The following is a 12869-nucleotide window of genomic DNA, read 5'->3' on the forward strand; positions in this document are numbered from 1 at the left end:
AATAATGCCTTGTGATATTTTTGAGATTTTACATCCAATCTTGGATACAGTCATTAACGTAGATACGAGTAAAATTAGGTAATATTGGGTACATGTCTTATTTCTTTACTCAGTGCAATTTCAGCGGTCTTTGTTTATCTGCATTTATTATGTTCCTTAGCTCTTCGTATAGGTTTTATATGGTGTTTATTGACATGCTGACGTAATTATTTTCCTGTGCTATCCAAAGTTTATTTCTGTTTAAATTACCAAGTGCTCTTATAAGATATATAAAATACACATGCATTTTTAAGTCTATTTGGCGACCTTTTTCTATTATTTGTTGTAGGATAACTGTCATACTCGTTGCTCATCTTCTGATAGCAGTGAACAACCTTTTCTATGCAGAATTGATCAAGTTGTTATACTGTCTAAGTATATTGCTTAAATCCCCCAGTACATTTAGTAATGATGTGTTTATTTCTTTCGTTTCAGGTAAGTCAGCGTCCAGCTTCATGACCTATTAGTGTTTCGACTGCTTGGTGAGTGCAATAAGTAGTAGTTTCCAGTTTGTGTGCAGACGATTGTGATTAATAGAGATACAAGAATATCTCTTACTTACTTCAAGCCGCGCGGGATCAGCCGAGCGGTCTGGGGCGCTGCAGTCATGGACTGTGCGGCTGGTCCCGGTGGAGGTTCGAGTCCTCCCTCGGGCATGAGTGTGTGTGTTTCTCCTTAGAATAATTTAGGTTAAGTAGTGTGTAAGCTTAGGGAGTGATGACTTTAGCAGTTACGTCCCATAAGATCTCACACACATTTGAACATTTTTGAACTTACTTCAAACGTCGTACGGGATCACATGGATCTACTAAAACGAGAAGTAATGTTATAATATTACAATATTACGATAGTGTTCTTTTATCTGTAGGACTGTAGGCATCAGAGAGCATACATGTTAGAGGTCACTCTAAAATTGCAGAAATTGAAAAGTAAGATTGGAAAACTCTTAGGAAAATAAATGGCCCCACAGAAGAAAATGGGGTTTGGGTGAGCAGTGGAACATCTCATCTATACGAAGTGCGATCAAAAATCACGATGAATAATTTCGTTAGAAACAAAGTAATAAGCTTATATGGAATTTGATTTCGTCTCCTTCCGAGTACTGTCCTTTGTTAGCAATGTACTTATCCCAACGTTGAATCCATGAGTGGAAATACTTTTGGAAGGCTTCTTGTGGAAGGACGTTCAGTCGCTCTGTCGCGGCCTTCTCAGTGTCAGGAATGTTGTCAAAACGTTATCCTTCCAGCAAGGTTTTAATTTTTAGGAAGAGCCAGAAGCCGCATGGTGCTAAATTTGGTGAGTAAGGCAGTTGTAGGCAGACAAGAACACATTTTCCGGTGAAAAACTCGCGAATGAAAATTAAAGTATGGATCGGCGCCTTGTCGTGCTGAAGGAGGCCAGTGTCACATTTTTCTGGTCTCTTTCTTTGTACATCGTTTTGCAATTTTTACAATACGCCCTTGTAAAATTCAGCATTTACAGTTGTTCCCCTTGGAATGAACTCTTATCACAAAAAAGCAAAGAAACTGACTTTGATTTTCGATTTTGAGTGAACTGCCTTTTTGGACAAGCAGATCCACTGATTTTCCATTGGTAAATCTGAATTTTTGTCTCAGGATCATACTCATATAGCCAAGTTTCATCTCCAGTTACATCTTTGGACTTCAAGTTCGGATCTGTACGAGGACGATCCTTCAACTCCTTGCAAATTGACACACGATTTTCCTTTCGTTCCTCATCTCGTTTGCAAATTATCAGTTAAAATGCTTTGCACGAACGAGATGCTAAGTTATTCGGCAAGTTCTCGAATAGTTATTCACCCGTTTAAACCAACAATTTTTTCCACTTTTTGAACGTTTTCTTCAGTTTTTGAGGTTAATGATCGACCCGTACGTTGATCGTCTTCTACAGTCTCATTTCCGCTGTTAAATCGCTCCCAGTTACAAATAGTTTTCAGAGTTACAGCATTATCGACTTGTACCAATTTCAACATTTCGTGAGTTTCTTTGGCACTTTTCCCAGATTGAAACAGAACTTGACGCCCACGCGTCTTTCGAAATCAATGATGCACGACAGATACGATAAACACAACCTCACTCTACTGCCTCTGGACGCTAACTGATAGGTCACAACGCGTTCCAACTTGACGCTGCCTGTCTCAACGGATCAGACTGTCGGAGAAATTACATCAAATCGCTGTAGCGTCAGCAGCTGCCGCTAAAAAAAAATTGAACATATTTTTTGATCACACATCGTACATTCTAATATACAGGGCGATTGGTAACTCGTGCAAGAGACGCTTGTAATTCTATGGAAATATTGACAAAATGGATAATAGTAGACTCTCCAAAAGATTATTGAGCTCTATAAATTCAAAGGAGATGAAAATCAGTTGGTTATAAGAAAACTCGGAAAGATTCTAGGGCATGAATGTTGCAGAAGCACTCGTAAGAAATCATCTAGCCTTTTTTACTGTGATGACGAAGCACAGAGAATATTAAAAGGAAAACTGATAAGAACAAGAAAAATAAAATAATGTACGGTTAATACATGAAGAGATACTGGTAGGGTAAGACGGCTAATATCATCAGCCATCGTAGTACCAAATTTAAAAGCACTCGTTAAGTAAGCAAAATAAAAAATTAAAAGTAGGGATGTATTATATGATATGGCATTAGGCCTAACTTTTTTAAAATTTTTTATCCTTCGTGTTCTGTCCGAGTGGACAAGATCGAATGTTGCAGGAGTCACTGTGTTTTCGTTTAAACCGTCGGCGACGAGATGAAGCACAATCTCGGACGAGGAAGGAAGTCGGCGGTGCCCTTCAAAAGTACAGCACCAACATTTGTCCTGAGCGATTAAGGGAAATGACAGAAAACCTGGATAACCGTATGATGTATCTTACAATGACAGTGCAACCACCATTTAACGCCCTACGTGTTGAGAAATTTGTTGTTCCCGTTGCACACGAATAAATTTTTTAAATGTTTATATTCGTAGAAATAATAAACCCTATTTATGAATTTTTGTATATACGCCACGTCTGTAACTTAGTTTTACTCACAAGGGAACCTCCCCATCGCACCCCCCTCAGATTTAGTTATAAGTTGGCACAGTGGATAGGCCTTGATAAACTGAACACAGATCAATTGAGAAAACAGGAAGAAGTTGTGTGGAACTGTGAAAAAATAAGCAAAATATACAAACTGAGTAGTCCATGGGCGACATAAGCAACATAATGGACAATGCGAGCTTAGGAGCGCTGTGGTCCCGTGGTAGCGTTAGCAGCTGCAGATCGATAGCGCCTAGGTTCAAGTCGACTGAAAATTTTACTTTCTTTATTTTTGCATAGTTGTCTGTCCGTTCGTTCATTGACATCTCTGTTCACTGTAATAAGTTTAGTGTCTGTGTTTTGCGACCGCATCGCAAAACCGTGCGATTAGTAGACGAAAGGACGTGCCTCTCCAGCGGGAACCGAAAACATTTGATCGCAAGGTCATAGGTCAACCGATTCCTCCACAGGAAAACACGTCTGATATATTCTATACGACACTGGTGACGGCATGTGCGTCACATGACAGGAATATGTTGTCGACCCACCTAACTTGCACACTAGGCGAATGGGTAAAAAGATTCTTCTACCTTGCCCGATTTAGGATGTGATAATCACTCCCAAAAAAGTGATGAAAACATAAGAGTTTGTCACATAAACTGAAAATAAAAAATTAAACTTTTCACTCGATGGAAGATTTGAACCAAGGACCTTTCGTCCCGCAGCTGCTCAAGTTACCACAAGACCAGGGCGCCCCTGCGTTCCCATAGTCCTTAATGTTGCCTATCTTCCCTTGAACTACTCAGTTTGTATATTTTGCTTATTTTTTCACAGTTCCACACAATTTCTTCCTGTTTTCTCAATTGATCTGTGTTCAGTTTTTCAAGGCCTATCCACCGTGCCAACTTATAACTAAATCTGAGGGGGGTGCGATGGGGAGGTTCCCTTGTCAGTACGATTTCTTAGCTATCACCGCTGTACCAGAACTAAGATCCTCACGCTTATTGATAGCCTCGCAGAGTTCTCATGTTAAATAGAAAGATTAGAGCTCTGTCACTAAAGCTACATATATATGAATCGCTAGCGGACATACGATAATGGCATTCTAATGTGACGGTACGGTGTCGAGTGGATTCTGCATAACTTGCAGAAACTCATTATACCACAATTTTCACTATAAATCTTTCCCTTCGTATTCGTAAGGAAAATAACTTCGTGCCATGTAAATGAGACAGCTGTAATAAATTGCTACTAGTCATCAGAAATACTGGAAGAAAATATCATGATGTCACAGATATTTGTAATGCTAATTATTCAAATCATGTACGACCGACGCTTTCAAGAGGTTTCGCAAGCGGTTAGTGCCAGCCGAATAGCGATATATGACTGTGATTTCGGACACCAGATAGCATGAAAAATCTTGGTGCCTATAACGTCGCTAGCTTTCAAACCGTTTTATTTTATGTACCTGCGTCGGATCGCGTGACTTCAGGTAATAAACAGTCTTGTCCACGGCGGAAAGCGAAGTTGTGCGTCTGAACTGAGCTGTCGTATGCCAGGTGTTTACCGATGACCAGCTTTCTGTTGGGACAGGTTAAATCAGTTCTCGATACAAGACACATCCATCATGCCCAGACCTCCAAAGCTGATTGTCCCAGAATTCTTATTCCGTTCCAATAACTCCGTGGTAAGTATAGATAAAGGTGCTACACCCGATTTATTTAACATTAGATTGCTAATTTACGGGCTTTATGGCCATTGTCAAATGGCTCTGACAAGGGAACCCCCTCAGATTTAGTTATAAGTTGAAAAGTTAGTTATAAGTTGAAAAACTGAACACAGATCAATCGAGAAAACAGGAAGAAGTTGTGTGGAACTATGAAAAAAATAAGCAAAATATACAAACTGAGTAGTCCATGCGCAATATAGGCACATCAAGGATAGTGTGAGCTCAGGAGCGCCGTGGCCCCGTGGTTAGCGTGAGCAGCTGCGGAAACAGGAGGTCCTTGGTTCAAGTCTTCCATCGAGCGAAAAGTTCAATTTTTCTATTTTCAGACAATTATTATCTGTCCGTCCGTCCGTCCGATGCGATCACTTTTTTGGGAGTGATTATCACATCCACAAGAAAATCTAAATCGGGCAAGGTAGAAGAATCTTTTTACCCATTCACCAAGTGTACAGGTTAGGTGGGTCGATAACATATTCCTGTCATGTGAGGCACATGCCGTCACCAGTGTCGTATAGAATATATCAGACATGTTTTCCTGTGGAGGAATCGGTTGACCTATGACCTTCCAATCAAATGTTTTCGGTTCCCATTGGAGAGGCACGTCCTTTCGTCTACTAATCGCACGGTTTTGCGGTGCGGTCGCAAAACACAGACACTAAACTTATTACAGAGAACAGAGACGTCAATGAACGAACGGACAGATCATAACTCTGCGAAAATAAAAAAAAGTACATTTTTCACTCGAGGGAATACTTGAACCAAGGATCTCTTGGATCCGCAGCTGCTCACGCTAACCACGGGACCACGGCACTCCTGAGGTCAGACTATATTTGCTGTGCCTATCTTGCACATGGACTACTCAGTTTGTATATTTTACTTATTTTTTTCATAGTTCCACACAACTTCTTCCTGTTTTCTCGATTGATCTGTGATCAGTTTTTGAAGGCCTATCCACTGTGCCAACTTATAACTAAATCTGAGGGGGGTGCGATGGGGAGGTTCCCTTGTCAGCACTATGGGACTCAACATCTGTGGTCATCAGTCCCCCAGAACTTAGATCAACTTAAACCTAACTAACCTAAGGACATCACACACATCCATGTCCGAGGCAGGATTCGAACTTGCGAACGTAGCGGTCGCGCGGTTCCAGACTGAAGCGCCTAGAAACACACGGCCTCACCGGCCGGCCTATGGCCATTGTCATTGAAAGTAAAATTTTATAGCGTCTTGGGTTGCGTCATGTTCCTAGCAGCGGAAGAATATTCCTGTTGGAGCAGAAAAAAGGCGAATATGTTCCTCTTTAAACGATACTGGCAGAAAAGTGGAGAATCAACTGCCTGAATCCTTAGTCCACCTTCAGCACCAAAAATTTTGGCATGTGAACATATTCGTTCTCTTTTAACACAGAATGCTCTAAAACCGTTACCCTGTCTCTCTCTTTGTTAAGACTTAATACTCAGCAACTCCCTGTCACTGCCGATCCAGGTCTATCTCCCATGATCTCCTTTTTTCCCCACTAATTTACAGTACATCCCACTGAACTGTCTCCTCTCTCACTCTGTCTCCTTTTGTCTTCCTTTCCCAATGACATTGTCTCCATCATACCTCGACATCTAAAAAATTCTGGGGGTCCAAACCTATGCATGATCTCCACCCATCTCTCTTTTCCATTTCCACTGTCTGCTCTCTCTTTCGCTCCCACGGCTTCTACCTCCATCCATCTCTCTTTCTCTTTTACTGCCACTCTCTCTCACTGATCATCAGTATCTCCTCTCTCTCTTTGGCTTCATCTCTCTCTCTCTCTCTCTCTCTCTCTCTCTCTCTCTCTCTCTCTCTCTCTCTTTCGTTGCCAGTTTCTCCCACCATCACTGTCTCATCTGTCTTTCTCTCCCACTGGCCCTATCTCCTTCTCTTCACCGTCACTGTCTCTCTTCTGCTCTCTTTCAAAATAAAAAAAGTGCGAATGTGTTCGTATGCCAAAATTTTTGGTGAAAAATGTGAAACGAGAATTGGGCCAGCTGGTTGCCATGTTTTCCGTCAAAGTCTTTTCAAGGGGAGCATATTCGCCTTTTTTGCTCCAACAGAATCATTTTTTCGCTGGTTCCCTTCTTTTGCGAGCTACAGCAAGGTATGCAATTTGTATAAAACGAATTCTAAAGGTCAGTCACTTTTTGACAGTGCATTTATATACTTCGACACATTGATATACTTTGACACACACAAACAACGAAGTACGCATAATATAAGGTTAACACAAAATCGAGCCGGCCGGAGTGGCCGAGCGGTTCTAGGCGGTACAGTCTGGAACCGCGCGACCGCTACGGTCGCAGGTTCGAATCCTGCCTAAGGCATGGATGTGTGTGATGTCCGTAGGTTAGTTAGGTTTAAGTAGTTCTAAGTTCTAGGGGACTGATGACCTCAGAAGTCCCATAGTGCTCAGAGCCATTTGAACCACAAAATCGTTTTCCTTACATTTTTTTAATATGGATGCTTTGCTCATCGACCGCAGTTCATCGAAATCGCACGGCTTATGATTTGTATTTTAAAAGAGTAAAAATGTTAGTCAAAATATTGTACGGAATTTGTCGTCTTTCTATTTTTAAATTTGCTATCTTTGCAGTTTTACATATATGTCTCAGTCATTTTAAATTCTTTTCAGGTATATTAAGACCCTTTTCTGCCCATTTTTTGTCACTGCTGTACCCCTTTTGGGCGTATTTGTGTAGGCGTGAAATGCCCATTTTACGGAGACATAGATTGGTGACCTCAGAACCCTTGCGATGACCCAGAGACCCTTGCCAAGTGTTCGCTTAAAACTACATTTACAAGGCCGTATATTAACATGCGAATTTTACGTGAATAAGCAAGGTCAATTTTAACCTCAGGATCTCGTTAACGAATAATGATATCGCAAAAAGTTTCAAAGTTCCCCCAGGGTGTCATCTTAAGAATATACGGTAAAAATTTTGACCGTCTGCCATAAATCGAAATTTTAGAAAAACCCATCCAAAAAACTGGTACTCTTGTGACCAAAAAATCAAGGTTTGTCAGGGTTTTCTCAAAAACCGGCCATGATCAAATGGTGCTTTTGTAAGCCGTCTAAGGTCCACCGTAGATCACACCTAATGCAAAAGAACCAACTCATTTGCTCAATTTGCCTAGGCTGCAGAAAGTGAGTAATGTTTAAATTTTGACCTTGTAGTGTAGGATGGCTACAGTATGCCCGTTCTTCCGATAGGCACACAAAAACCTGCTAAACCAAGTGCTATCCAAAATACTTAACCCATTCTCTCTGTGATCAATAGAACAGGAGATACTACCCCCGGAAACTCGCATATCGCGCGCGGGTTTTTGGAACATAGAGGTACCGTGCACCGTCGTAAAAGGACCGACTCCAATTTCCCCTTACACGACTGACATTTCGGCACATCTACTGGTGTCTTCTTCAAAATATTTTGGTGTTCCCAGTTAGCTGAACACTGTCAAAGACTAGTGTCGCGTTCGTTTACAAAAGAGAGCTTTCCCCCTGCTATTGGGGGGCCCTCGTCGTGGGAAATGTAGCTTAAACAGGCAGAGAAAGAGAGGGAGCATGTTTGTCAAGTTATTATTATTATCGTATCGCAGAAATGGCTTCCTGGCCGTTGTTTGTATTTATCGCGCATCGTGGCTATGTATTTAGTTGTTTCCTGGCGGGAAGCCAGGAAGCTTGAACGCTATAGCCGTCATCTCCATTGAAATTAATTTCGTTTTTAGAAATCTCAACCGCTTCTCGGACTTTTATTTTGTAAATGGTGCATTATTTGGCGAGAACCTTACGCTGTTGAAATGTATATTGTGGCCGCAGTTCTTTTAATCTTCCGCTATGGCAGAATTCACACTTTGTTTTAAATGCATATGGCGTTACCGCGCTCTTTAATCTGTTTATTGCCCTCCCCGTTTCACCTATACACACGTTCCCAGGGCCACATGTTACTCCTTAGACTTCCGCAGTGCGGAGATAATCAGATGAGTCCGTTTTGGATCGGAAACTCTTTCATTTTCTTCTTCCTGAAAATGTGGTGTTTACACCGAAACATTTTGTTTCGGTGTTCAATAACTCAAGAACCTAACGATAAACTGAGTGAGGAAGCTGTTCCTCGTCTTTCTTATTAGAATAATTAATACTATTTCGTTATTTTTTCGTTTTCTGTTGTTTCTTAATTGCTTTAAATATCATGGAAGTGTGTTCCATCTTAGCAACTAAATGAGAGACGATTTATTTTTTTGCCGTACGCTTTTCGCTTCTTTTATTGATGAAGCATCTTCAGTGACATGTAATACGTGTTTGTTTTCATACATATAATAAATGTGTTATGTAGCAATTACAATATGTTTCTATGTTACATTTTGTCATGTTTTTCAGATTGGAAACAATTTTTGTAGTATAAATTTCGTGATGTTAAATTACCATTTGGTGTTACTTACGATCTCTATTGTTGTTAGTCCATATGTATGGTCCTGGAGATGCGTTCATTCGATCCTCATACTCCAGCTGGCGTATTTCCGGTGATTTTTCACCCGCATTTATTACAACACATCACTTGCAGATTTCATTTTGTGACCAACATGTATGTGTTTATGAAGTGCACTGTTGCCAGCTGTCGCTGTGTGTTTATCTTTCGTCTTTTGTGTGTGTGTGTGTGTGTGTGTGTGTGTGTGTGTGTGTGTGAGGGAGCTACTACACAATACATTTATCATATGTGTAAAAAGAATCATGTATTACAGAACACTGAAAATGGTTCTTAAGTAAAAGAAGCGAAACGCGTATGTGTGTGTGTGTGTGTGTGTGTGTGTGTGTGTGTGTGTGTGTGAGGGAGCTACTACACAATACATTTATTATATGTGTAAAAAGAATCATGTATTACAGAACACTGAAATTGCTTCATAAGTAAAAGAAGCGAAACGCGTATGTCAAAAGAAATTGCCTTTCATTTAGTACATAGACGGAACCCACCTCCATGAATACTATTCCGTTTGAAAGACATGTCTATGGACAAATCATCATAACTTTCAGTGCCTCCTTTAAGGAATTCGGCTCCGATTCGAAGCTGTTACTATCACTGTTGCTGAAAGCAAACTACGACAGTGTGTTAAGGGTCGTTTTACAAAGTGGCATCTAAGTATTCATTTATGCTTGCAAACATCCTATTCCTATATCGATAATTTGTCAAATGATCTCATTTTTGAGAGGGAGCGGGTGACATGTGGTCAGTCGTTGTGGCCGAGCGGTTCTAGGTGCTTCGGTTTGGAACCGCGCGATCGCTACGGTCGCAGGTTCGAATCCTGCCTCGGGCATGGATGTGTGTGATGTCCTTACGTTGGTTAGGTTTAAGTAGTTCTAAGTTCTAGGGGACTGATGACCTCAGATGTTAAGTTCAAAATGGTTCAAATGGCTCTGAGCACTATGGGACTCAACTGCTGAGGTCATTAGTCCCCTAGAACTTAGAACTAGTTAAACCTAACTAACCTAAGGACATCACAAACATCCATGCCCGAGGCAGGATTCGAACCTGCGACCGTAGCGGTCTTGCGGTTCCAGACTGCAGCGCCTTTAACCGCACGGCCACTTCGGCCGGCAGATGTTAAGTCCCACAGTGCTCACAGCCATTTTTTTTGTGTCATGTAGTAAGACGGGTTTTCATAACAGCTGCCAACCACTTAATAAATGACATTCGCAGAATGTTTTGTTTTCTTGTTCCTTATCGTTACCGGTTTCGATCATTTCGTTCATCATAAGATGACTACATTGCACTCACAAGAAGAAATATTAATCAATTGTTCAGTGTCCGCAGAGTCATGATGCCCCGCAGAAAAACAATGTGAAATCGAGCCTTTTATTGTCGACGCTTGAATCGTGACCCGCATTCGTGAAACATTCGTGGTTGTGCTGACGTAAACGCGCACAGCAGCGTAGGGATGGCGGTTATCGCAGAAACAACCGGTTTTAGGTTACGCCGGTTCTTTCCGTTTCCAGTTTAACCTGACTTTTGAAACCACTGGAAACGGCTGGTTTCTGAAATAACCGGTTTTCGGTCTTATATTGCTATTACTTGCAGCGAAAAACATAGACTTGAAACACATATTGGAAAGTCCTAACGAGCAGGAGATCGTGATGGGGTTGAGGCTGCGGCACAAATCTGTCTCACTGCCTCCAGCAAACATTGCCAAAGTGAAGGAGACCGGCGCTGAGACAGCGAGAGCGAAGGGTCATAAGTCGATGACTTCCCTGCATCGTCAATTTTGGATGGTATTAATATTTCACCCTGAAGCACCCACAAAGTTAAGGGTTCAGCTATTATCGAAAGTTTATAGCACATCAATAAAATTACAAGTATATCAGTCATACACTCCTGGAAATTGAAATAAGAACACCGTGAATTCATTGTCCCAGGAAGGGGAAACTTTATTGACACATTCCTGGGGTCAGATACATCACATGATCACACTGACAGAACCACAGGCACATAGACACAGGCAACAGAGCATGCACAATGTCGGCACTAGTACAGTGTATATCCACCTTTCGCAGCAATGCAGGCTGCTATTCTCCCATGGAGACGATCGTAGAGATGCTGGATGTAGTCCTGTGGAACGGCTTGCCATGCCATTTCCACCTGGCGCCTCAGTTGGACCAGCGTTCGTGCTGGACGTGCAGACCGCGTGAGACGACGCTTCATCCAGTCCCAAACATGCTCAATGGGGGACAGATCCGGAGATCTTGCTGGCCAGGGTAGTTGACTTACACCTTCTAGAGCACGTTGGGTGGCACGGGATACATGCGGACGTGCATTGTCCAGTTGGAACAGCAAGTTCCCTTGCCGGTCTAGGAATGGTAGAACGATGGGTTCGATGACGGTTTGGATGTACCGTGCACTATTCAGTGTCCCCTCGACGATCACCAGTGGTGTACGGCCAGTGTAGGAGATCGCTCCCCACACCATGATGCCGGGTGTTGGCCCTGTGTGCCTCGGTCGTATGCAGTCCCGATTGTGGCGCTCACCTGCACGGCGCCAAACACGCATACGACCATCATTGGCACCAAGGCAGAAGCGACTCTCATCGCTGAAGACGACACGTCTCCATTCGTCCCTCCATTCACGCCTGTCGCGACACCACTGGAGGCGGGCTGCACGATGTTGGGGCGTGAGCGGAAGACGGCCTAACGGTGTGCGGGACCGTAGCCCAGCTTCATGGGGACGGTTGCGAATGGTCCTCGCCGATACCCCAGGAGCAACAGTGTCCCTAATTTGCTGGGAAGTGGCGGTGCGGTCCCCTACGGCACTGCGTAGGATCCTACGGTCTTGGCGTGCATCCGTGCGTCGCTGTGGTCCGGTCCCAGGTCGACGGGCACGTGCACCTTCCGCCGACCACTGGCGACAACATCGATGTACTGTGGAGACCTCACGCCCCACGTGTTGAGCAATTCGGCGGTACGTCCACCCGGCCTCCCACATGCCCACTATACACCCTCGCTCAAAGTCCGTCAACTGCACATACGGTTCAGGTCCACGCTGTCGCGGCATGCTACCAGTGTTAAAGACTGCGATGGAGCTCCGTATGCCACGGCAAACTGGCTGACACTGACGGCGGCGGTGCACAAATGCTGCGCAGCTAGCGCCATTCGACGGCCAACACCGCGGTTCCTGGTGTGTCCGCTGTGCCGTGCGTGTGATCATTGCTTGTACAGCCCTCTCGCAGTGTCCGGAGCAAGTATGGTGGGACTGACACACCGGTGTCAATGTGTTCTTTTTTCCATTTCCAGGAGTGTAGTTACCTTATCTTTCAAGGAATATCGTGCATATTTCTCCGTACATGCTGACGCAAGATTGTTGTGCCATCTCCCGTTTTAAATCCTTTAAAGGCACATGGAGCATTGTACGTCATTGTTATCACACGTAAAATACTTCCACAAACGAGGGACTGTACCTTTCCGTAACATTACTGGTGCTCGAAGATGACAAGCCGCTGAGCCTTGCTCGCCATCTTATTTACAACTATTCATGACGTCAC

Source organism: Schistocerca americana, chromosome 2 (assembly GCF_021461395.2).
Source record: "Schistocerca americana isolate TAMUIC-IGC-003095 chromosome 2, iqSchAmer2.1, whole genome shotgun sequence".
NCBI lineage: Eukaryota > Metazoa > Arthropoda > Insecta > Orthoptera > Acrididae > Schistocerca > Schistocerca americana.